Genomic DNA, 24,242 nt, shown 5'->3' on the forward strand with positions numbered 1-24,242 from the left:
TGATGAGTGCTGGTTTCTTGGTGGCTGAGAGAAAGAAGAGGGTAAGGGCAAAGAGGCTTCAGGGGCCGTGAGTCAGTGAACACAGAGGTGTAAAAGGAAGGCTTAAGGAACAGGGCATTTGACTCGAGTCTACTTCCTTCATTTAATATTTCAATTCCCATTGTGGGAGGAAGGAAGGAGTCATCCCTAATCATTGTGCTGATTCTGTATCTCTGCTGGTCCAGACATCCAAGGCTGGATTCAGCTTCATTTGTTAGAGCTTCCCAGCAGGAGACATTTAGGTTTGGTCGCTGACATTGCCAGCAGCAGACTCATCAGGACAGGAAGGAAATCACTGCTTTAGTCTTGCAAATTGACTACTCAGTGTGAGACCAAATCTGGAGATTCCAGTAAGGTCTTCTCCCCAATATAAAATGGTAGTGGCTGGGGCTCCAGACTTGTTGGATGGTAGCTTTTTCCATTGAAAAACGTGTCTAACTCTTGCTGCACATTATTTTGAGGTGTGTGTGTGTGAATGAACTCTGACGCCATCTTTCTACCTTAAATGGGACGATGCACACACATTGGAGGGCACAGAGAAGGCATTCAATGAACGATAACTATGAGGTTGATGATGATTTTTTTTTTTTTTTTTCATCTTCCATTCTCTCTTTTCCTTAGGGAACGGGGAAGTGAAAACCTTACGAAATCCCTTCACTCTCCTAAACAAGATTAAGCTAACAGGAGGGTGCCAGGGTATGGGAACCCCGACTTCCCCCCCACCCCCCAAGCTTAACTTACAAGACAGTTGCATCCCCTCTATCGAGTGTCTTCCCTGTCCCTGTCGCCAAAGCCACCTGACCAGTCCCAGGAGTGCCTGGCAGCCTTTGGAGGGTACCCGAGAAGAGGAGTCCGGGAGAGGAGATGAGGACCAGGTGCTTTGAGAAGGCAGCTACCTGGGAGGAGGCGCTTCGAAGACCCCCCGCGGCGCGGGGCCAGGCGCTCTCTGCTGCCCCCCGCGGAGGCGCCCGCGTCCCAGCCCCGGCCCCCCCAGCGGCTCCTCGGGAATGCTGGGAATGTGAGTCAGGGCGAGCGGGCGAGCGCGCGGAGCGGCCGGGCGGGGGGCCCGGCAGAGCGCAGCTCTGGCAGCGCCGCGCGAGCGCGCGTCTCAGGACTGCGGCGGGTGCCGCCCCCTCGGCCGTCAGCCCCGCCCGGCCCCGCGCCCGGCCCCGGCCCTTCGAGCCGTGCCCTCCCTCCCAGCCTCGCTCCACCTCCTCCTCCTCCTCCCTCTCCGGCTCGCTCGGGCTCCGGCTTCGGCGCCGGCTCCGGCTCCTCCCGGCCGCCCGGGGCCAGGGCGACGTGAGGTTGTAAAAATCCATGTGGGACGGCCCCGGGGCGAGCATCAGAAAGGTGAGACGTCGACGCCGGGGCTGGGGCCGCTGGGCGCCTGGCTCCCTCGGGGCGCGCGTGCCGGGCATCCCTCGTGCCGGGTCCCCCTCACTCGTGGGGAGCTGCAATGCGTTATCGCGGGGAGCCGAGGGGTGAACCATCCGCCTCCACCGGGGCTTTCTGGGGCGGAGGAAAGGATGGGGCGGCCTAAGGGCGGATTTGCCTTGATGTAGAAACCCCCGGATTGGAACAAGTGCACGGCTTGCTCTGGCGCGCGGGCGCCGCTCGCTCGCCCCAGCGGCCCGGGCCACCTCCCGCAGTCCCTCTCCGGCTGCCACCCTCACTGCCATCGCCTTTCTTCTCTCCAGCTTCCCCTCTTTCTCCTGGCTTTCCCCCTCTTGCCTCGAGGGTGGGTGTTCTCAGGGGCAAGGGTCTCGGGGAACCCCAAGCAGAACAAAGTGTTGAAAGGTGGAGCCCCAGTCCAGGGGGGTGGGGTGCCTGGCTGCCTCGGTGGGCTTCGAGGGGAGCGTGTTAAGAAAAAAAAAAAAAAATCCGTGTCAGGGAAAATGAAGCCGGCTTTATTGGGGAGGGGTAGAGTGTGGTGGTGTATGAAAACGAATACGACGTGACATTAAATGGAACGACATTCCTTTCCTCTCCCTCCCCATCTCCGAATTTTACAAGAAAAGGCGTACTTAGAAGGTGGTACCTAATTTTTTATTCTCATTTAAAAAAAATTCGCCCGAGCCTTTGAAAGATCATCTTAGGACAGTGAAGATTAAGGGCTGCTTTGGTGCGGGATAATAAAACAGCGCTCATAAACTCGCGGATCGGCCCGGCCTTATTTATTTTGTACTTAAGGGTCTCTGTTCTTGCCAAAGAGGGAGGGTCTGCTCTGTTAGGAGCGGATCGATTTTAGGCGGCTACCTGCCTTTGCTGGATGAAAGGCAGTTTACTCCCGGAGTGGTGAATTGTCAGGTCCCTCTGTGATTGACAGTCACACCTGCCACTTATGTGGGCAGAACGGGGACCGGTAAAACCTCAAGAGCCAATCAACGCTCGGGAGAGGAGGGCAGCTCCCACTTGTCATGGTTAGTTTCCTGGTTGGCTTTTTAAATCAGTGGTTTTACTTAACCATTGGTTTCCACCAGGTATGAGGCTCCAGCTGTGAGAGGCAAGACGAGCGGGAAGGAAACTCTTGGAAAATGGGCTTAGAAGCAAGTATGCTTGACTCGTGTTTGTTTTTTCTTTCCTTTTTCTCTCCTCACTAGTTGTAGTTGGGGATGTTCAGGCCATTGGCTTAAAAATGAAAATGAAATGGATCTGTGTAAAAAAAATGCAATGATGGGGGTACGTATTGGGGGGTTAGAATCGTCCACCTATTTCTCTGGAATTGCAGGCTCCTTTATAAGAGACACCATTTACTGTTGAGCTCTCTGGGAAAAGGGTGTGGCACTTTGTCTCCAATGGTCACTCTTGTCCTTGTAAAGTCACATCGTTTTCTCAGTATACAGTTGTAATTGGCTCTTGGCTCTATTAATGGATTTATAAGATATTTTTGAAGCAGACAGGCATACTTTATTAGGATTACCATGAATAGAAGGGGTTCCTGTAGTTTTTGACAGTGTGACTCAACTTCTGAAAGTGAGGGCTTGCCTTCTTCACTTACAGTTTGGCTGTCAGTTTGGAGGTGGCAGTGAGGTCAAGAAAGATCCCTTCCGGAGGGTTAGAAGAGTTTGCCTTTAAGGTGAGTTTGCTTCTAAGGTGAGCCATCTTGTCTGTCTGCCTCTGTGCTTAAATAAAAACCCTGCACAGTTTGGGAGGGCGGTGTGTGGATGGTGATGGTTTCATCAGCAAGACTTTTCATGGGTGGCTGGAGTGTGGGCAGCAGGACCAGCTCCTCCTCATTCTCTATAAATGAAAGGCTTATTTTTTTCAGTGCCCTTCTCTCTGAATTCAGTAGAAAAATTACTGGTTGATCCTGTTACCTTATAGAAGCTGTATGTGGATGTGAATATAAAGCTGTGCCTTCGCTGTTTCGTGAACAGATTGTAAGCCAGAGTGCACTGATTAGGATGGTTTTCATGTCCAAGCCAGGTTTGTCAAGGTAGTATTATTACTATTGTGAAGGCTAGCACTTTGTAAATGTTAGCACTTTGTGGAGTATTTTACATGCCATTATCTTTTTAAAAACTTTCAGAGCTCCTATGAGGTAGGGGCTATTATTACCCTCAAATTATAGGTAAGGAAGCTAAAGGGATTATGTATCTTGCCACAGTTTAGGGTAAGAGTGAGCACTTGAGTGCACATTTCTCTGACCCAGAGCCTGTGACCTTGGCTATGGCCTTGAATTCAAATTTTGGCTGTGCCGTCTATGTGTCCATTCTGAAGTATGGACTTTTCCAGCATACATAAGTTCTATTTCGTTTAGAATCCACTGTGATGTTAATGTGTGCCTTGACTCTCTGAACGCCATCACTTCACCAGTAGATAAATTTAGTAACTTCGTGTATATTTCTAGTAAGTCAGCTTTGGCCCAGTGGAAATTTGGTTCCGAATGTAATGATGATTATTTAAAAGAAGGTAAAACAAAACAAAATCCTTACTCTTCTATTTTTACTGATACCTTATATTTCCAGTTGGAGTTCTGAATAGGTATAGGTTGAATATGGGCTCTTATCATTCATTTGGCTTTTTTTTTTCTTTTGCTAAGGGATTAGACTTTTATTTTCTCTTTCACCTTCAAAGAGACTCTTTTTCATTAGGGATAAAATATAATTGTATTTAAAATTATTCTATTGAAGTAGTGTGGCCCTCTTGTTTTATTATGTTGGAAAAGCCACAAGACTTAAGCCTTATCAGTGTTTTCCCTTTGGTGAAATTCAATGATCGTGATTTGCCGAAAGACATATACTCAAATATTAGTTTGAATGAATGGTGTTGGAATCCATAAATTCACCTCAACAGATAGTCTTTGAGTTCGGTGAGGTTAATTTTGTATAATCTACATTTTTGTTTATCTTACTAGGGACAATCTTTAACCTCTTTTATCAGCTAAAAAGTTAACATTTTGGGGATGCCTGGGTGTCTCTTGGTTTAGTGTCTGCCTTTGGCTCAGGTCATGATCCCATGGTCCTGGGATCCAGTTTTCCATTGGGCTCCTTGCTCTGTGAGGAGTCTGCTTCTCCCTCTTCCTGCTGCTCCTCCTGCTTGTGCTCTCTCTCTCTGTCAAATAAATAAATAAAATCTTAATAAAAAAAAAGAAGTTAACATTTTGGCTGTTATATGGGAGAACTACTTGCCAGCCAGTGGTTTAATTTCAGCAATTATTCCTTGATACTTTATTGTGATTTTCCTTATTTTAGAAAAATAGAACAAATGGGAAATGGAAAAGGACTGATATTAATGATAGTTGTAGGTCCTATATCTAAAACAGTTGATCCAAATGATCCAATCATCATTGGGTGTACCAAACACAGAGATTCTTCAGTCTGTTTTTTTTTTTGTGTGTGTGTGTGTGTGAATAAAAGGAAAAAAAAGTAAATTAATATGTAAGAAATGCTAAGATATGTCAATTGATAAAGTTATATTAGTTGTGTATCAAAACTTCTTGGACTTACAGCAACAGGTATTAATTCTCACTCTCCTGAGTTTTCTTTTCTTTTTTTTTTTTTAAAGATTTATTTATTTATTTGACAGACAGAGATCACAAGTAGGCAGAGAGGCATGCAGAGGGGTGGGGGGAGCAGGCTCCCCGCTGAGCAGAGAGCCCGTGTGGGGCTCAGTCCCAGAACCCTGAGATCATGACCTGAGCTGAAGGCAGAGGTTTAACCCGCTGAGCCACCCAGATGTCCCTCCCTCTCCTGAGTTTTTAGGTTGACTCTAATTTGACTGATCTAGGCTGGGTTCCCGGGTGGCTTTGCTGCTGGCTGCACTTGGTTTTGGTCTGCTATGTGTTCTGGGGCCGAAGTGGAAGGGATAGCAGCTACTTGAGGCATACCCTTCTCATGGTGGATAACTGGATTTGATAGCTGAGTCAAACTGCACAAGCAATGTCATCTTCACAAACAGCCTTTTCGGACATAGCATGTCACATGGTGAAGATCAACATCCATGGATAAAAGTAGACTCTGCCCATAGTAGAGGAGGGGATATGTGATGAACTATAATCTGAACTCCGACAACATGTAGAACGTATGGTGTTTTAGAGAATTTTTTACTTTTTTCTTCTTATTCTTGGGGAATACAGTCTTCATCCCCTCACTCCCACAACTAACTTTATGACATATAAAGCTAGTGTTTTACTTTGACATTTCAGGAATATACCATATTTGATTCTAAAAGACTGACTGTAAATGTGGATATGAATATGTACATGCTGGGTGGCTGGGTGGCTCAGTTGGTTAAACTGCCTTTGGCTTAGGTCATGATCCTGGAATCCCAGGACGGAGTCCCACATTGGGCTCCCAGCTCAGTGGGGAATCTGCTTCTCCCTCTGATCCTCTCCCCTCTTATGCTCTCTCTCACTCTCTCTCTCTCAAATAAATATAATCTTAAAGAAAAATAGGTACATTAATTACTTAAATTATCAAGGCACTCTTTATTAGAACTACCGTGTTCCAAGAGACTATGCTCAATGGAATAATGAACGCAGGAGTTTTTGTCTGATGTGGGTTCATAGAACTTACTATTAGGAGTAGGTGTCAGGAAAGACTTCTTGGATTAAATGGCATTTTCCTGGACCTTGAAGCAGAGATACTGTGGGAGATACATATAGCATATACAGATGCTATATAGTAGAAATGTAAAAAAAATCTAGATATAATGAGTTATTCCATTTGGTTAGAGGGTAAGATAGGTAAATGGTGATAATAACAACAGTAATCATAATAATAGCAGTAATTACAGCTCAATTTTGATTGAGCAGCTAACTACTGTGCTTAGCACTTTATATAAAATATGTACTTTAATACTGAGATAGACATTACTGATTGCTTATCCAATATTCCTCATCTCTTTTCTAACTAGAAAAACTCCAATTTTGCTTGAGGTGGGAATATGCCCATCTCACTTTCCAAGACTCCCGTAACAACCCACAGCAGTCATGAGACTCAGGTCTTACAATGATATAAGTAGATGTTGTTGGATGGGGGCTTTCCTGAAAGCTAAATGAGGAGGACACACTTGGCTAGTACACCCCAACAGCTTTGGCCCCTTTCTGCTTCTTGGTGCTGGGGACCTAGGTGCAGTGCCTGAAAGGACAGCAGCCAGCTACAGCAACAGAAATAGGACCATGTATTAAAAATGGCCAAGTTGGAACTTGGAAGGGTCTTGATCTTGATGACCTTGTTGAGCCATAGTACCAGCCTAAACGGACTTTTCCCAAACTTCTTCTTCTTTCCTTTTTTTTTTTTTTTGGAGGGGGAGGGCAGAGGGAGAAGGAAAGAGAATTTTTTTTTTTTTAAAGATTTTATTTATTTATTTGACAGAGAGAGATCACAAGTAGGCAGAGAGAGAGGGAAGCAGGCTCCCCGCTGAGCAGAGAGCCCGAGGCGGGGCTTGATCCCAGGACTCTGGGATCATGACCTGAGCCGAAGGCAGAGGTTTAACCCAATGAGCCACCCAGGCGCCCCAGGAAAGAGAATCTTAAGCAGGCTCCATGCCCAGCACGGAGCCCAACACCGGGCTCTATCCCAAAACTCTGAGATCATGACCTGAGCCAAAATAAAGAGTCAGACACTTAATCTTCTGAGCCACCCAGCACCCCCTTCCTTATACTTCCTATTGCCCAAAACCAATAACCTTCTTACTTGCAAGCCACTATTTGTTGCTTGCAGTCAAACATAATCCTCACTGTTACACTCGCTTAAGGGCCTCTCAAAGTAGACATCATCATACCAATTTTGTAGGAGAGAACATTGAAACTCAGATTAAGAACTAGCACAAAATCTAGGATTGATTACTATGTCGTTTCGACTTCCAGGCTCATCATCTTGCTTTTGGCTGGGCAGGATAAGTACTACAGCGGAGATGATGTTGGGAAAATAGGCTGGGGGAAAATTGAAGAGGTAACTGGATTCCCAGTTGAAAAGTGTGAGTTTTATTTCATGGGCTAGCAAGTATAAGATGATTTGAAAAAGGCAGAGACTGGAGGTTAGAAGACCATTGAGGTTTAAGTATGTGACACCCAGTGCTTTAGTGTGAATGAAGGTAGAGGAAAAGCTGGGCACAAAGCAGAGCTGGGAACATGAGAAGAGAATGGAATTGAGTGAATGCAAATCATAGGTGGCTGTTAACCTGTTCTGAGAACAAAATGAAAGTCTTCTGAAGGTTAGTATTAACGTCTACTAATGGCTTCACATTTGCCAGGAAGTGGGGAATGAGTAATGTAGAGAATTGCTAATGGGTTGTGAATCATTATTTAGTGCAGTAGAGTGGGGACTACTTATCGTCCATACCATTCGTTGTGTGACATGATCTTGGTCTGGGTCTGGCTCTCTTGTGCCAGTTAAAGGGAGCAGAGAAGAAGGGTAAGACCAGAGGGTGGTGCAGCGGTACAACAAATCCATCAAAGGACAGCGGCTAAGTATTCCGGAACTTTCCTGTGGCTGGGGTGGGGCGGGGTCACTTGAACTTCCTGGGTCTCTCTTCTTTCCCTCCTCTCTCTCTACATTTATTTTTTAAAAGATTTTATTTATTTATTTGACAGACAGAGATCACTAGTAGGCAGAGAGGCAGGCAGAGAGAAAGAAAGAAGGAAGCAGGCTCCCCGCTGAGTAGAGAGCTGGACATGGGGCTCTATCCCAGATTCTGGGATCCTGACCCAAGCTGAAGGCAGAGGCCCTCCCCACTGAGCCACCCAGGTGCCCCTCTGCTTTTTTTAAAAATCTGTAAAACAAAGGATTTGGTTTACATTAGTGGTTTTCATAGGTTTTTCAGCTGTAGAAACTTTTCTCGTGTTTCCTAAAAAAAACAAAAAAACAAAAAAACTTATCTGGCCTCTCCATACAGTTAGAGAAAAAAGCAGAGCTGCTCTGAAAAGTCAGAGTCTAGGTTTATGTTGTTTGAGATGCCTTCATATTGAGGTCGCTGCTCTCAAATGCTCCCTAAACACCTTCCCAGGTCTAGAATTTGAGAACCTTAGAGTGATGGAGTTGTGTTTTTGGAGCATCTTCTTTAACCAATCCCTTTGTTATTCCACAGCTTGTTGGTCTTTGTATCACCTTTGTTGGAGATCATTCATATTCTCCCTAGCTACGTTTCTCTCTTTCCTTCCACATAGAAGTGACACAAGCCACTTCCATGCTACAATATTTAATTTCCGGTGTGAGACCCTACAGTGCTCACTTCTGCTCTGATGGTCATGGAAGCATGTGTTGAGATGGAGCCTCCGTTTGCCTGGGTCCCTGAGTCAGTGAATGAGCAACTGGCATTGGATCTACAATGTGACCAAGAAAGAAACCTTTGTTGTTTTAAGCCATTGAGATTTTGTGATTGTTTGTTTATGTGGCATTTTTTAAAAACCTTAACCTTTCTGATTATCGTTTAGTACATGTGACAAACTTCATTTACTTTACTTTTATTTTTAAATAATTTATTTTATTTTGGTTTTACTATTATTTTTTAAAGTGAGGGAGGGAGGGACAGGGGAGAGGGAGAGAGAAGAGGGGAGGATCAGAGGGAGAGGGAGAGAGTCTTAAACAGGTTCCATACCCAGTGCAGAGCATGATCTCACAAACCTGAGAAAATGACCTGAGCCAAAAATCAAGAGTTGGATGGTTAATCGACTGACTGAACCATGCAGGGACCCCTAAAAATTTTATTTTTAAGTAATTGCTATACACAGTGTGGGACTCAAACTCACTACCTGAGATCAAGAGTTGTAGTCTCCACCAACTGAGCTAGCCAGATGCCCCATCTTTTAACTTACTTTTTACATGTCTCCTGGATCAACCTGAAGCTTGTCCAACTTGTCCTTACTTTGTGGTTAGGAAAGCAGGGGGTAGGCATCTATATTAGCTGTCCATGCAGGTCTCTGTATTAAGAGAGTCCTTGGATTGAAATACTTATGCTTAGTAACATTCACTTTCAAATTAAAAACAAAAAACAAAAAAACCTCTGAAGATATATTATGTAGTGTACCTTACTTTCCTTAAAAAAAGTGGGGGGGGGGCTTTAATTTAATGACCTTTTGCTTTTTTAAGTAATAGAGCTCAGTGTCTTGGAGAAGAATAATGAATATCAGTTACCATAATAATGGCTACTATTGATTGAGTACTTATTCATTGAAATATTTATTGAGCATCTACTATGGTGATAGGTACTGGGGAGGTATAGAGGTGAGCCATAGATAGTTCTTTACTTGGAGCTTACACTCTAGTTAGAAACTGTAGGTAAGTTAACTCTGTTCTGTGAAGGATACCATTTACTGAGCATTTACTAGGTGCTAGGTGCTTTGTATTCCTCATTTCAAACTACCTATAATGGTAGGTAATATTATTCTTATTCTATAGATGAGGAAACTGAGGCTCGAAGAATTTGTTAAGTTCTATGAAGGCAGTTGCTTTTGCTTTTTGCTGTATCCCCAGTGCCAAGAGGAGGGTTTTTGTTTTTGTTTTTTATAAAGTAGACTCCATGCCCAGTATGGAGCCCAATGTGGGGCTTGAACTCATGACCCTGAGATCAAGACCTGAGCTGAGATCAAGAGTCAGACACTTAATTGGCAGAGGCGCCCAGGCACCCACCCTCAAGAAGAGTTTTTAACACGTAGTAGATGCTCAAATAAATATCTGTTGATTGAACGAATGAACGGAAGAACTCGCTCAAAGCTAATGCCGTGGCAGATCTGGAATTTGAACCCCCATCTGCCTGATTCTCAAGGTCGTAAATTATTGCTTGCTGTAGAAAGAGCAGTGTGTGGCCCCATGATTGCAATAGAAGCAACAAGTAGCCCCTGTTGTCAGTGGGAAGGCATCACGAAGAGGCAAGCTGTTTTTCTTACACAGCTAGGGCTGAGTCCTCTGTGTGATTTGCTATTAATTCTGCCTCAGCTGTGGAAGCTCAAGGCTACAACCTCAGTGACTTAATTGCTGATATAATTGGTCACCCCTCTCTTGGGCCAGTTCAACTTCTGCTGTAGTCCGATTTTCTTAGCTCTTGGCTGGCTCTGTTTCCCAGTGTTGTGCTTCAGAGTTCTGCATTTAACTTTTTGGGTATTCCTTTTCCACTTCCATCTTTCAGATTTATTGCTTTGAAGGTCCAGGAAATCTCTGGTTGCTGGCACCTAGTGGGCACTCAACAAAATTAAAAAGAGAGAAGGAAGGAAAGGCTGCCAGCACTTTCAGGAAGAAACTAAGGGATTACTTTTTCCTGGAAGTCAGTAGTGAGATTGTGGCCCCAGCAGATGAAAAATATGGGTTGGGTCAGAGGGCATCCCTGGGATACCCCTGTAGATGGAAGGCCAGTGAGACGCTAGTCATTGGTGCCTTGCAGAAGCAGCTTTACTTTGCCGTGGCTTATTCTTTAGAGTGTACGTTTTGCTCATTTGATTCTCTTGTATGTATGCAGCGTGTTTGCGCGTGCATGTGTGTGTGTGTGGGGGGGTGTCTGATAGTGTTTCTTTTTTTCCCCCTTGCCTTACAGCTTTCCACCCCTAAACGTAGTTGTCATTACATGATTTCAGAGTATGAATGAATTACAGGCAGCAAAGTGCCTTCCCCGTAAATGTATTAAGAGCAAACTATTAATTCAAGGCAACTCCTTAGTGGCTCAGAAGACAGGAGCTTGAGTGGGAATTAAGCAATGTTTCTGTTCTATAGGAATATGCTCGGATCCTTATACAGACTGAGAGAGACTTTCCCCTAAAGCAGTGTGGCTAATTATAGTAAGAAAGGGCAGGGTTTTAGAGAACAAACTAAACCTAGTTGTGCATTGCAGTTACTAGCTCCTTTGTATCAAGTTTCTCTGAAACAAGGTGGGTGTGGTTGTGGGTGGGGGGGTTCATCTTCTGTGGGTCCAAGGTGACTGAAGGTGAGGTCTGGGAGTTGCTTTGGGGGTGAACTCTGCTTTGAAGGTGGAGGTTTGAGCTTGAACTCTGCAAGATATGTGGTTGGATTGGTACCGTGATCTTGTTATTTTCTTGGTGATCCTGGTGGCCACCAAGATGGCTTTCTTTCTTTTTTTTTTTTTTTTAAAGATTTTATCCATTTATTTGACAGAGATCACAAGTAGGCAGAGAGGCAGGCAGAGAGAGAGAGAGGAGGAAGCAGGCTCCCTGCAGAGCAGAGAGCGGATGCAGGGCTCAATCCCAGGACCCTGGGACCATGACCCAAGCCGAAGGCAAAGGCTCTAACCCACTGAGCCACACAGGCGCCCCCCAAGATGGCTTTCTTAAGCCTGGTTTCAGGCAGGTTAGACTTCCTGCCAGCCCTCTTAACATTAACTCTTACCACCTGGAGGAGCAAGACCGTGGTTTAAAAGGGCAGGATCCTGGGAGCAGTGTGGTTGACTCACATTTGGCTCTCAGGAGACGGCTTTTGATGTATTTTCTTTCTTTCCCATGATGCGTGTGTCTTTTTCCTTCTAGGTAAAATTCCCTCCCACCCCCTCTTTTGCATTTTGGCCCTTTAACCATCTTGTCCCTGGAACCTCTCCATGGGGGGGATGCAGGAGGTTTGGTTGTGAATGGGATGATAGCTTGGCATTCTTAGGGACTCTTTGAAAATAGATCTTGTTTGATGCTGGGTGGATACAAAGGCAGCTGAGTTTCAGGGACTGCTGTTCTTCAGGCTGGCAAGCACAGAGCAGTTAGCGGGGTACACAGGGAAATTCTTTACCTTTTTTGTAAAGTCCAGGGAAAAGCTATCTTTTCATACACAGGCTTCAAATACTTTGACAGCCCATCTTGAATTCAGTTACACAAATAGTTGCTTAGAATAACTTCAGAGCAGATTCTTTTGGATAAAGAGACGTGAGCACTGACCTGTGAGTCAAAAGACCCAAGTTCCATTTTTGGCTTTGCCACTAGCTTTCTCCTTATTTGGGGAATCTCTTGGTATATGTCAAAATCAGGCTGGTCCTTTTCCAGATCTAAAGTGATATATATATATATTTTTTACAACAGTTTCTTCTTGCAAAGAATCGATGGAGGAACTGTCATTGTATTAGCTGTTTTATCCTGGAAAACAAGAATGGCCAGTGTGCTTTCATGATGGACTTAATTAACAAAGAGTTAAGTGTTTGTATTATATAGTCACCAAATGTGTGTGTGCTCCTTGCCAGTCCTCTGCTGGGCACAATGGGGGTGCAATTATAAACCGAGCAAGTGATTTTTAGGGGCTCAGGGGTTGTATGTAGCCTTTAGTGGAGCACTAGACAAGTAAGGAGGCTGTTGTAATGGGAACTCTTATGGCGGGGCACCCAGGCTGTCATGGAGGACTTAGGAGATTCATGGATGAAGGATGAGGAGGTCTTCTTGAAGAGGGTGACACCTAGGGAGAGGCAGAGCATTAAGTGGTGTTAGCTGGGTGCTCTTGGTTTTGACGGTACAAATAACAGAGGGGACAGTCTAGGTCCCAAGGTGAGCAAGAGAATGGGAGATTTGGGATTTGGGAGAATGAAAGACCTGTGGAACTGGATATTCGCTTGGCTGGGATGGGGGCTGATGAAAGGGGCTAGACAGAGTGGCAGGTGTGAAGACCCTATGATCCACTAAGGAGATGAGGTTTGAACTTAATCACTAAGCGGTTTCAGTCGGAGGCTGACATAAACCGAGATGCTGAATTCTCTATATTCTTCCATTCCCCGTTCATGGCAATAACACCTGCTTTTGGTGTTTGTGGGAGGACATGGGGTTTGGGGTGGGCGAGTGGAAGAATGGGCTGGAAAGCAATAGGAAGATTATGAATATGGCCTTGGAAATCCTAGCGGCGCCCATTTCGATTCCATTGACCAAACACAATTTACGCAACTTTCCTCCCTTTAAAAGACCGCTTTCCAAGTGAAGTTGCTCCTGATCTGTAGTGGGACTCCACACTGCTTGTTGATTTTGAGAATCTCTCCAAATGTCTCCAGGGACCAAGTTCTTTTCAGTGAGTTTTGAGCAGAGCCAGAGAGTATGGCGCTTGTTTTAAAATCCTTGCAAATGTTTGCAGTTAATGGATGGCATTAAACCGCCTTTGTTAGACTAACAGAAGGCAATTCGTAATGTGAAGCTTCTGAAAGTGGTGTGAGAAAGCTCATGGAGGGAAATGATTTACTCCCTGAAATTTACAAGATTGAGTGTGCTGTAGCCACGACCAGTGTCCCATGCATCCCAGCCATACTCCTGTGACTTGACTTTGATGTGACTTACACCACTTTCGTACATCAGATGGTAACATGGCTAAACTGCCTTTTATACACTAATCTTGACTTTGATGCTTCAGCTGGTGAACCAGCATTCTAAGCTATTGTAATCCTGACCTCAACTCATAACAAACGTTTTAGTTCACCAGCACCATCATCATATTTGTGTAGCAGAGTTTGTGTGATTATTTGAATATTTCTTGAATCTTGTCATTGTTTTATAAAAAGTAAGTGAAAAGGAAAAATATAATAATGTAGGGAGAAGTTTGAACCTCATAAACTTAATGTAATTGAGGCAAAGATGGAATCCATTAGACATGTCCAGTATGGATGGTTTACCTTTGGTCAGACGCTTTGGATGTAAGTTGGTCACCCCTGTATACCTGTGAAAGATAAGAACAAAGTTAAAGGCTATGCATATATGAGATATTAGAAACAAGCTTTGGGGATTATGATAAAGGGCAAGTTGTAATTTGGGGTTTTATTATTAATTGGGTAACAGAGCTTCCCTTTTTAACATGTAAGTTTAGCAAATTTGTTCAGCTTTTTTTTTTTTTTTTAACATATTCTTAGAGCCATTTTCTATAAAAACTGGGGACAGAAACTGAATATCTCACCAGTCTTATTTAGGAATGTCCACCAGAGTTAGTAACCTATTTTTCTGGTTTGCTAATGGGCATAGGTGATCGCTGTGCTAACAAAATTCTCTGTGTGTTTTGGCAAGCAAGTAAAGAGAAACCAAAGCAAATAAAATGGTACTTAGCAAAGGATACACTTCAATGGATTTTCATGATTCTGTGGTTTCACTTGGTATACTGTAGAACAGAAAAAGACTAAAGTGCATCTTAAGTTTTCATCATAAGCCATAATGATGCTAAGATGGGATATTTGGAGGCAAAGAGCAAGGGTAGGCATTAAGGTTTGTGTGTAGTTAACCTCACCCTAATTCTTTAGGACGGAAGGATATGGTGGTGATCTGTCTGTTTTGGAAAATCTGGTTGATATCTGGGAACTTATCTAACTTACTTTGTGGTCCTAGCCCACTTCCAAGCGAAGGATTGGATGGAATGCAAAATTCCAGTTCCTTTTGATGCCTCTTGTGTTTAAAGGGTGAATGATAAATCATGGAAGGTGCTAATTAGGTAGAAGATGGGATACAATAGCTCTTGCACTTTCAGTCTCTTCTGAAACTGAGAGACTTAATTTATCTTCAGTTAAAAAGGCAAGTAACTATTGGATTAGAAGTTCAAGAAATTTACAGGTAGCTACTATGTGTCAGGCACTTTGCTAAGCATGTTCAAGACTTATCTCATTTAATCTTTACAATAAGTCCATGATCCAAGTATTATTTCTCATGATGAGGAAATTCATATTTAGAGAAGTTAAGAAACTTGCCTTCAGTAGCAAACCCTGAGACAAGCATACTTGCGAACGTAATTATTTGGGGGCATACAGGTATCACCAGTAGGTGAACAAGGGTGTGAAGGAGGAGAAGGCAGGCAACAGGCAGTAGCTTATTCAGTAAGCTGCTACAGTGGTGGCTAGAGTTTAAGCTCACAAGGAAGTTCTGGAGATGGCGTAAAACACCTCCCTTAGATGATCTCACACGAGTGGTGAGGAAACAGGGATGTGTAACCACCCGCTTCTGTCAGTTGTTTTTTTCTTTTATTTTTTTAAACTTATTTTTATTGTTAACTTTATTTTTTTTATTGTGGTAAAATATATATAATATAATATTTACAGTTTTAACCATTTTTAAATTATACTTTTGTGGTATTAAGTACATTCACAATGTTGTGAAACCATTATGACCATCCATCTCCAGAATTTTTAATTTTTTTTTATTTTAATTTTTTGGTGAGGGAGAGTGAGAAAGAGATAGAGAGAGAGGGAGAGATTAAGAATGAGAGAGAGAATCTTAAGCAGGCTCCACACGCAGCATAGGACCCAGTGTGGGGTTGGATCTCACAATCCTGAAATCATGACCTGAGCCAAAATCAAGAGTTGGATGCTTAACCGACTGAGCCACTCAGGTATTCCATCTCCAGAATTTTTGCATCATCCCACATGGAAACTCTACACCCATTAAACAATGACTCCCCATTCCTTCCTGCCCCCAGTTCCTTGGCAGCCATGATTCCACTTTCTGTTTCTACAGATTTGACTAATCTAGGTACCTCATGCAAGTGGAATCATGCAATATTTGTCCCCTTTTGTCTGGCTTAATTCACTCAGCATAATATTTTCAAGGCTCATCTTTGATATAGCATGAGTGAGAATTTCATTCCTTCTTAAGGATGAATAAGACTCCATTGTATTTATATACCACATTTTGTTTACCCATTCATCCATTGATGGGAATCTGGTTTCTATTTTTTGGCTATTGTGAATAATGCTTCTGTAGACATTGATGTATAAGCATCTGTGCCAGTTGTTTTTGAGGGTGATTAATTCCCCTTGCACTCTATTTGGAACCCTGCAAGAGCAGAGTAGTTTTCCAAGGTTCAAAAGAAGTCCTCGGTAAAGATGCTGATGTTGGTGATATGAAGTCCTTTGGAGCACTCTAGAATTTTCAAGTCAGAGGGACATTAGTAGGGCACTTAACAGCATCTGCTCATAAGGTTGTTATACAAGGAAATGGAGAAGCTAGTAGTTGAATCTTGAGCTGTTGACTAAAAGCCCATTCTTTTAATTGCTCTGCACTGAGCTCCCTTTAATTACAAGTATAATAGCACTGGGGTATGAAGATGAATGAGACATGGTTATCGCCTTTAAGAGATCTGTCAGGGTTGAATCCTCTGTCTGCAAAAGGTTCCCAGGAAGACGGTGGCATTATTTAGTACAATCTGGAACTTACAGAACCAGTCACTGTAAGATGGAATCACAGATAACAGGTGCATGGGATCCCTTTTTCTTGACATCCTATGGTGAGGCATGCTTGGACCAGACATGACTGGACGCTTCATGGGACTGTGTTCCAGGGCAGGCACTCACACATGTGGAGACCATTGGTGTTATGAGTTGCAGCCTACACGCATTGATGTTTCCTGCTATTCACTTGAGCTGTTTGCATAACTATATTATCTTTGCAGGGTTTATCCTCCTTTAAGTCTTTCCAACCATTATCTTCCTCTAGATGTCCAAGCATTAGAAATAGCTATTTGTTAGGAAAGAAATCAGAGCCCAGGAATGATAAAAAGAATACATTTGGAGGCAGTTAAAACGGTTGGTTATGTATGTATATCTCTGCCTCAAAATACATCATTTACAAGTGATTTGCATTTATTTAGAGACCTAACATAAGATATTTTATCCCTGAAGGAATGACATTACCAGATTGATATTGTGGCAATAGGAGGAAAGATATGAGAAATAAATCAGCGAGAAAATGCTGCTCTATATTTTAACCTAAATGTTAAATATTTTGTTTTAGGACTGCAGTTGTGGGAGCTGAGTGTATTAATCAGATACTGCTAGGTTATGCTGAGATAACAACCTTCAAATCTCAGTGGTTTATTTCTCTCTCATGGGTTGTCTGTGGTGCTGCCCTACATTGTCTTTATTCTGGTTCTCGGGCTGAAGGAGTGGTCTCTTTCTTGGATGAGCCAGTCTTACTGTGAAGAAGAAGAAACCAATGGATGGCGCATAAGATGGCTCTTACAGCTTCTGTTTGGATCTGGCATGTGTTACCTCAGCTCGCATTGTATTTGGTGAAACAAGACACATGGCCAAGGCCGATGTCAGAGGGGCAGGACGGATTCTCCTCTTACGGAAAACAGACTGTGGGAATGAACTAACTAGAGAGGGACAGTGAATATTTTGAACAAATGAGGCAATTTGCTGCACTGGCAAAAATTTTACCTTCATGAGCAAATTGCTTAGCAACCTTTTTAATCAGCCAATCTTTGTAGAGCCATTGCAACATATTTAATATTATTATTCCTCTTTTATACATAATACATTGTGCTTAAAGGTCTAGCTCTCTTCCTGGAATCCATGTAAAACCACACACATAAGTAGTAGTATTATTTCTAATAATTCAGTCAATTTACTGTCTTTCAAGAACTGATTATAGAGATTAAAGAGAACATAAGGCTCAAAATTCGAATGATTTTCGTATCATATGTGAAATTAATAGAAAGCAAAGAACTAAATATTAACAACAAGAATATTGATGAAGATGAGGTTGTACTGGTATTTACTAAGCTTCAGTCACTGTGCTGAGCACTTGCACTTTCTCTGATTTAATCAGGACTCACCTTAGTTTTGTGAAGTAGCCGATCTTCCATTACTCCATGGAGTAATGGAGCCATTACTCCAGAGGCCATTGTTATTCACTGAGGCTCAGAGAGGTTTGTTAACTTGCTCAAGGTTAAAAAGATAATAAATGTGGATTCAGAACTCAAACAGCTAATGAATATGGGATTCAGGACTTAAACAGAATTTCTTAAAAGTTGGATGAGATCCTTACCCCCCCACCCCGCTTTTTAAAAATATTTTGTTTATTTTTGAGAGGGGGCAGGCACACACACATGCACAGGTGCTGGTTGAGGGAAAGGAAGGAGGGAACAGAGAGAGAAGCAGGCTCCCCTCTGAGCCAGGAGCCCAACTAGTGGCTCCATCCCAGAACCCTGGATCTTCACCTGAGCTGAAGGCGCCACCTAGGTGCTGAGATGAGATACCTTATAAAGAAATGATTTATAGCACCCCAGGGTTGACTTAAATCATTGTATTGTAATTATTAGACTACGTAATGTTTAATGATTGTAATGTTAAGATGTAATGTAATTGCAGGTGAGGTTTTTTTGGTTTTGTTTTTTGTTTTTAGTTCCTTCTCCTTTATAAAACCTTAGTCAATTTGGAAATTAAATATACTTCAGGACACGCGACTGGCTCAATCCATGGAGCATGTGACTCTTGATTTTGAGGTGGTGGGTTTGAGACCCGCACTGGGTGTAGAGATTACTAAAAATAAATAAACTTAACAAAAGAAATTAAGTACACTTCATATTACTAATTCAAATAGAGAAAATTAATTTAACCACAATAACTAAATTACTGCTTGTAATAAGTGTGATAAACATATAAAAATCTGCTTCCTCTTCTGGGTGGGTTCTTTGGCAGTCAGCTGCTCTACCCTGCCATGTACTGGGTGGTAACTTAGTTCTCCCATCACATTCGCAATATGCAACTTCTGGGAAACTCCGATTCACGCCAAGGAGCTTGACCTCCCTTACCTTTCACTGAGTAAGAACACATCATTTAGATTCCCAAGTCCATCTTTTTTCCTTTCTCAATGACCCAAGGTGATTCCTGAGGGTAGGGCTTGTTGCTCAAACACAGTGGGCATAGCTGCTTTGATGATCAAGGGTATCCTTACATTATTTGTTTTTAGAGTATTGAAATAAAAACAACCTGAAATTGTCACGAGTTTTAGAATTTTTTTTTTTAAAGATTTTATTTATCTATTTGACACACACACAGTGCACAGGCAGGGGGAGTGGCAGGCAGAGGGAGAGGGAGAATCGGGCTTCCCACTGAGCAGAGAGCCTGATTCAGGGCTCCCTCCCAGGACCAGGAGATTAAGACCTGAGCTGAAGGCAGACGCTAAACTGACTGAGACACCCAGGAACACCGATAATTTTTTAAAAGAATTTATTTATTTACCAGAGAGACAGAGAGAGAGCGAGCATGCATAAGCAGGGGGATCGCAGGCAGAGGAGAAGCAGGCTCCCCGCTGAGCTGAGCAAGGAACCCATGATGGACTCAGTTCCAGGACCCTGGTATCATGACCTGAGCCGAAGGCAGACGCTTAATGACTGAGCCACCCAGGAGCCCCTATAAATCCTTTTTTTTTCCCCCCAAAGATTTTATTTATTTATTTGACAGACAGAGATCACAAGTAGGCAGAGAGGCAGGCGGGGGGTGGGGGGAACAGGTTCCCCGCTGAGCAGAGAGCCTGATGCGGGGCTCGATCCCAGGACCCCGAGATCACGACCCTGGCCGAAGGCAGAGGCTTTAACCCACTGAGCCACCCAGGCGTCCCGCCCCTATAAATTCTTTATACACAGCTGTGAATCTGCCCCCTCTCAGTACTTGACCAGGTTAAAAAACTGGGTTTTGTCTCTCTAGCACTACTCCGTCTTCTGTCATAAGACTCTCCATCTGCGGCAGCACCCTGTACTCCTAGAGAGGCTCTCATCTATTTCCAGTGTTCCCAACACCTGGCAGCCCTGCACAGTAACTAGAGTTATTGCTCATGGTACCTGAATAAAGGGGCTGTGGCTTCCCTTTGAAATGGAGGACTTTGGGTCTCTGGAAGGTCAGAAACCATATTACAGACTTGTTCTCTAGAAATATTGTTGAAGAGATTTTAACTATGTGCTGTAATTTCCCTTCTAATATATTTTTATATTTGATAATTCACCCTTATCTGTGCACTTAGAGATTTAACTGAGTTTCTTGATGACTTAATGTAGATATTGACTCTGATTCACTGTAATTTCAGTTTTTTTTGAGGCATTTCTGAGTACCATTCAGCACTGCCTTGCACTCGGCCCTTGCTAAAGTCTCATGTGACTCCTTCATGGTAATCAGTCATATTTTTTGAGAGACCCCAGAATTAAGATACTGCATTTATTCTTTCTCTTCTTTGCAGAATACATAGATGAATGCTTGTCTCCAGAATGTGCACATTGAAGCCATTTCCCATCTCTTGCTGTTGATGGTGGTCCTTTTTTTCCCTTCTTTTTTGGGAATAGCTTAAATCTTTGCCAGAATTTTTCCTTATGTGCATGATTATGTGTATATTCTTTTCTAGCCAAAGCCTATTTAGACATAATCCTTCATGTTGATTTTAAATGTAAAAAAATTTTGTGTGATTGAGTTTTTAAGGACGTAGGGGTAGAGTTATTCTTTTACCTTTCTGTCACTTTCTCTGGAACATCTGTTGACAGATGGAGAATTTTTTAGTGTGAACCCAATAATTCCTGACTATTCTTTTTTTGCAAGTTCACTATAGCTAAAGCTTTGCCAATTGACATTTTATGTTTGCAGATTAAAGAAAATGCACAGATGTTTTAAAAATGAATCTAAAAACCTTATTTATCTCTTCGGTGCAACCAGCTTAATTTGTTACATTTATGAAACTTTATGAGGCAATAAATAATGTTGTTATAGTCAGTATATTATATTAACCATAATTGTCTTTTTATTTTGATTTAGCATCTCAGCTTTTCTATTTTTACTGTTTTTATTGTTTGAAATTTTGCTGTATTTTTAACTTGGGGATTTAGCTGTGTACTAGATTGTGGTCTATTCCTTTAACAAAAGTTTTTAGGTGTTTCAGGTTTTAAATTTAATCCTTTAGAATAAATTGACAGAGTTTGAAATTAAAACTACGGAAATGGTTAATGGAAAGTGCAGTTAACTAATACATGGATATACAGAGTCTTTACCTTGTAGTACAGAATACAGTCAGCCTCTTCACGTAAGTACCTTACCATAAAATAGAGCCAAGGCAGCTGAACATGTAATCATGCTAAATCTGCGTATGGAAAACAGTAATTATAAAACGAGTTTGAGGGAACCAAAGGAGAGAGTAGTGATGTGTGGATGTATGCGTTTGAGTTGCAGTGTGCTTCTTGGAGAATGATGGGAAAGCATTTTTTAAAATCTCTGCCACATTGGGACGCCTGGGTGGCTCAGTTGGTTAGTTGGCTGCCTTCAGCTCAGGTCATGACCCCGGGGTCCTGGGATCCAGTCCCGCATCAGGCTCCTTGCAGAGAGAAGCCGGGAGCCTGCTTCTCTCGCTGCCTCTGCCTGCCTCTTAGCCTGATGTGTGGACGCTCTCTCTGGCAAATAAATAAAAATATTAAAAAAAAAAATCTCTGCCACATCAAGCTTGACTTTTTCCCCCCCTGATTTGTATCATTGTGGAATTTAAAATGAAATGGCTTATTATTGGGACTTTCAGTATCTACAGATGTGGAATATTGTAGCTTGAAGACTACAATATTCCACATCTGTAGATTTTTCTTTCCAGTTTTAAAAAATGGCTGATATCTTGATTGAGCCGTTTTGAATAGTAGGCTGAGTTTGTCTTAGCATTGTCTGACGAGGCAAGCTTTGTGGAATGAGAGAATTCTGACACCTTGGAATTTTGGAACCAGTGTGCCCTGTTCTGGTAGCCTTGAGCTTATGACGGTCAGCTTTATTTGAGCATTGGCTGTGTGCTGGGCATTCTGCTAATTACTTTTCTTTTATTATCTTATTTACTCTTTCCCAAATCACTATGAAAAGGACTGCCATTATCCCCATTTGTAGCTGAGAAAAGTGAGAATTGGAGAAGTTAAATAATTTGCTTAAGGCTGCACATCAAGAAATTAAAGATGTCTCTCTGATTTTGAGGTCTTTTCTTTCCTTTAAAAAAATACTATGTTGGGGGGGCGCCTGCGTGGCTCAGTGGGTTAAAGCCTCTGCCTTTGGCTCAGGTCATGATCTCAGGGTCCTGGGATAGAGCCCCACATCGGGCTCTCTGCTCAGCGGGGAGCCTACTTTCCCCTCCCTCTCTGCCTGCCTCTCTGCCTACTTGTGTTCTCCATCTGTCAAATAAATAAATAAAATCTTAAAAAAGAAATACTATTTTAGGGGGTACCTGGGGGGCTCAGTGGGTTAAAGCCTCTGCCTTTGGCTCAGGTCGTGATCCCAGGGTCCTGGGATTGAGCCCCGCACCGGGCTCTCTGCTCAGGGTGGAGCCTGCTTACCCCTCGTTCTCTGCCTACTTGTGATCTCTGTCAAATAAATAAATAAAGTCTTTAAAAAAATACTATGTCAGGGCACCTGGGTGGCACAGTCGGTTAAGCATCTGACTCTTGATTTCAGCTGAGGTCGTGATCTCAGGTTTGTGAGATCAATCCCCACATTGGGTTCCATGCTCAGCATGACGTCTGCTTGGCATTCTCTCTCCCTCTGCCCCTCTCCCATCCCATGCACAGGTGGGTGCACTCTCTTTCTCAAATAAATAAATAAATCTTAAAATTTTTTTTTTTTTTTTTTTTTTTAAACAAACACACTAGGTGGCTCAGTCAGTTGAGCATCTGCTTTCAGCTCAGGTCATTATCCCAGCCTCCTATATGTGGCTCGCTGCTCAGTGTGGAGCCTGCTTTTCCCTATGCACCCTCCACCCCTGCTTCTGTTCTGTCTTTCTGTCTCTTGCTCACTCTTTCTCAAATAAAGAATAAAATATTTAAAAATAAATAGATAAAAATAAAAAGCAAACACTGTGTTTCACCTTTCTGACTGTGATAATGAAATTGTTGTATCAGTTGTCATGGAAGGGATTTCAGTGAAATGATGGAAAGGTCATAATATTAAACATGTTTTTTCAGATATTCAAAACTGTTTTGAATCTCCTGTGTACCCTTAGGTCTGGTCAGAAGAGTCCTTGTACAGGGCCTCAGGCTCTAGAGGGCCCACTCTAGCCCTCATCTGACTGGGTCTTCCCTGTGGGGGAGGAGTCTGCACTGCTGAGAGGTGGTGCCCACCTGTCGGCTTTCTAGGGTCTACTCGGTACCCACAGGCCTGAGACTTCCCTTCCTAAATGACCTTGAGCTGTCTTCCAGGGTCTGTTTGGGCTTTTTTTGCCAGGTCTGTCCTCCTGAGGAGAAATCATGCTACCTGTGTGTATACCCTTAGGCCTGGAGTTGCTGAGGGGCGCCTGTTTATAAAAGAATAGACCAAGTGTCAGCAAACTACTGCCTGTGGGCTGAATCCAGCTAACACTTGTTTCTATAAATAAAGTTTTATTGAAACCCAGCCACACTCATCTGATTGCAGATTGTCTATGGCTGCCTTTGTGCTGAAATGCAGAGTTGAGTAGTTGTGATGAAGACTGATGACCCACAAAACCTGAAATATTTACTGTCTGGTATTTTATAGAGAAAGTTGGCTGACCTCTGGTCTAGACAGAGCTAGCCTCGTGTGCAGACTGCAGAATTCCTGTGTGTGAGACCCTCTGAGGTGTGTCTAAGCCAGGGGTGTGGAGAGGAGGATGTTGGCTGGAGACAGGCCTGCCTCTTGCCACAATATTTTGGCTAGGACTTTGAAGAATCCAAGAATTCTCAGTTTAAAATTCAAACTTCACCTTCCACATTTTTATGTTTGTCAAAGAAGGAAGATAGAATATATTTTATTTACCAGTTTGTTAGCTTGTTTATGACTGTAAAACATATGGACATACCGTACTTGGGTGACTATTTGTACCCTTCCCCTGGGCCCTACAAATGTTAGAAGAAATGTTAAACCCTGGGGTACAGGGTTAGGGTTTAAAGTAGGAGGCCACCAAGGCCCCAGTAAATAATCACATAAATTAATATAGAATTATAAATTATAGAAGTGTTTTTGGGTCTTATATGGATTGTTTAAAAACCTTGCTCCAGGGACGCCTGGGTGGCTCAGTTGGTTAAGCGGCTGCCTTCGGCTCAGGTCATGATCCCAGCGTCCTGGGATCATGTCCCACATCGGGCTCC

The 24,242-nt window shown here is 42.9% G+C and overlaps 1 protein-coding gene across 7 annotated transcripts in view; it reads left to right on the forward strand.

The window, feature by feature from the left end:
* Positions 1-1,165: 1,165 nt before the first annotated feature.
* The window catches only part of ERC2 (ELKS/RAB6-interacting/CAST family member 2), a 923,400-nt gene continuing 900,323 nt past the window's right edge, over positions 1,166-24,242 (forward strand). For 4 of the 7 annotated variants that reach the window (XM_045078756.1, XM_045078755.1, XM_045078764.1 and 1 more), the window contains exons 1-2: positions 1,166-1,389; positions 3,040-3,115. The gene's annotated coding sequence lies outside the window, so the exon portion shown is untranslated. Of the gene's footprint in view, positions 1,390-2,508; positions 2,590-3,039; positions 3,116-24,242 lie in introns of those variants that run through there. The other 3 variants (XM_045078768.1, XM_045078762.1, XM_045078759.1) reach the window with 3 other exon arrangements.

Source organism: Mustela putorius, unplaced genomic scaffold (assembly GCF_011764305.1).
Source record: "Mustela putorius furo isolate JIRA1106 unplaced genomic scaffold, ASM1176430v1.1 tig00000095_pilon_pilon_pilon, whole genome shotgun sequence".
NCBI classification, from domain to species: Eukaryota; Metazoa; Chordata; class Mammalia; order Carnivora; family Mustelidae; genus Mustela; species Mustela putorius.